The 2500-nt window shown below is 43.6% G+C and overlaps 1 pseudogene; it reads left to right on the plus strand.

Annotated features, from left to right (window-relative positions):
* The window catches only part of LOC137459003 (28S ribosomal RNA), an 8476-nt pseudogene that overhangs the window by 3094 nt on the left and 2882 nt on the right, over positions 1–2500 (plus strand).

Below are 2500 nucleotides of genomic sequence, written 5' to 3' on the forward strand. Positions count from 1 at the left end.
TATCAGTTGGCTCGCCACTGACTGATAGTATTTTGGCGAAACAAATTTTAGTGGTGATTTAATTGCCACACGCTAGCTCAGCCCACGGCGCAGTTAGTTGGGCAAAGTCAGTTGCTCTTGGAGGGAAGAGCATCTGACTGATTCCTCCCTCACATTGACTTCACAAAATGGTTCGTCAACTACGTAGCCTTTTTGTCACCATAGGCACCCAGACCAGTCCTGCAGATTGGCTGGAGGTTGCGACCAAACGTGATATGAGACTACCAGACGAGGAGATAGGGGTATGTCTGGCTGGAATAGAGTTCATGAACTCCATGATAGCCAATGACAATACTGCCTACGATCCTATCTGGAATGAGAAACTGATAATATTGCCGGAGGTGTATGTAGGACCCACTTCTCCAGCTCAATGGAAAGATATCCGAGATGAAAGCACAGAGAGGAGCAGGAACGAGGAGGTGGAGTGTCCTGAAACCCCGAGCTCTATGAGTCAGCTCTCAATACTAACCGCATCGCCCGAGTTGGATAATACAGCTGACATCTGTCCTGGGACCCCCCTGGTGAAGATGCCAGAGGACAACCCGACATGTCCATGCTGTACCACTCGGGCAGGCAATATGACGAGATTGATTGACCATCTAAAGAGAGCCCATGGGAAAAGAAAAATCAATTTCCAGTGTTCCCGCTGTGGGAAGACAAATGAAAAGCATCATAGTATCTCATGCCATCTCCCAAAATGCAAAGGGGTCCAAGAGCCTACCCAGGTAGAAGGGTTTATGTGTGAAGAATGTAAAAAATGTTTTAAAACTAAAATTGGCTTGGGACAACATAAGAGATTAGCTCACCCAGCCCTGAGAAACGCAGAAAGAATTGAAGCATCTCGCCCCAAAGAGACCTCTAAAAGAGGTGCTCACAAAAAAATCTGGTCCCAAGAGGAAACAGAAATATTACAGAAACTGAATCAAGAGTTTGAAGGGAGGAAAAATATTAACAAATTGATTGCTGAAAAATTAACAACTAAAACAGCAAAACAGATCAGTGAAAAGAGAAGACTATTAAGAGAAACTGTGGTGCCAGAAAGAGAGAAAACACAAGAGAGCAAGAACAGGTTAAAAGAGGAGAGGACTGTGATTCCATCTTCTGGTGAAAGGGAGCTGCTAGCCCACTATAAAAAGACTATTAATGAAAAGCTGACATCAGGGAAGCTGCCCATCCTTAAAAATACATATAAACAAATAATTGAAGGCAAAACAGACTCATTAAAATTACTCAATGAGGTAGCTCAGGACCAATATTTGTATTTGTTTGAGAAATCAATTGAACAGAAAGCGCCAAAAAAGAGCCAACGTAAACCTCAGCAGAAGAAACCTCAAAAGGAATGGATGAGAAAAAGAGCCAGAAAGCGTGGAGAATTTCTCCGATTCCAACGCCTCTTCCGCTTAGATCGAGGGAAGTTAGCTGATATGATTCTGGATGAAAAAGACTCTGCGCAATGTGCCTTCCCCCTGGAAGAGGTCAGTAACACCTTCAGATCTAGGTGGGAGTCCCAGAACTTATTTCAAGGACTTGGAGCATTCCAGTCTGTGGGGCGGGCGGATAATTCGGCTTTTAAGGAATTGATTACAGAGAAAGAGATCCTTAAGAATATCAAAGACATGAATAAAAAATCGGCACCAGGCCCTGATGGGATCACCCTGAAGGCCCTGCTTAAAATGGATCCAAATTGTGAGGAGATCAAAGAACTATTTAATCTCTGGCTGTTAAGTGGCAAAATTCCAGATGTAATAAGGGGATGCCGAACAATCCTAATACCTAAATCATCAGCGCCCGAACGCCAAAATGATATTAATAACTGGCGGCCAATTACTATTGGTTCCATCATCCTGAGACTCTATTCAAGAATCTTAACTGCGAGGTTGGCAAAGGCGTGTCCCATTAACCCCAGGCAGAGAGGCTTCATTCAATCTTCTGGCTGTGCTGAGAACTTAAAACTATTACAGCTATTAATTAGGAATGCAAAGAAACAAAAGAAACCCCTGGGGGTTGTCTTTGTCGATTTGGCCAAAGCCTTTGATTCAGTGAGCCACACCCACATCCTGGCGGTGCTAAAGCAAAAGGGCCTGGATGACCACATAATAGCATTAATTAAGGACTTCTATCAAAACATCCACACCAGAATCAAAACTAAAGAAGGAGAGTCTGAGTCAATAGGAATCAAAACTGGTGTGAAACAGGGCGATCCCATGTCACCACTCCTCTTTAACCTGTGCATTGACCCTCTGTTATGTAAATTAGAAGAGTGTGGGGAGGGGTTCCAACACGAGAATGGCAAATTAACAGCTCTGGCTTTTGCAGACGACCTGGTCCTGCTGAGTAAGTCCCAATCAGGAATGGAGAAAAATATTGAAATTCTAGAAGCATTTTGTGACTTAACTGGATTAAAGACGCAGGGGGAAAAGTGCCATGGTTTCTTTATTCAACCAACTAAGGACTCTTACAC

This window comes from Melanerpes formicivorus, unplaced genomic scaffold, assembly GCF_026170545.1.
Source record: "Melanerpes formicivorus ecotype bairdi unplaced genomic scaffold, bMelFor1.0.p_v2 SCAF_305, whole genome shotgun sequence".
Taxonomy (NCBI): Eukaryota; Metazoa; Chordata; class Aves; order Piciformes; family Picidae; genus Melanerpes; species Melanerpes formicivorus.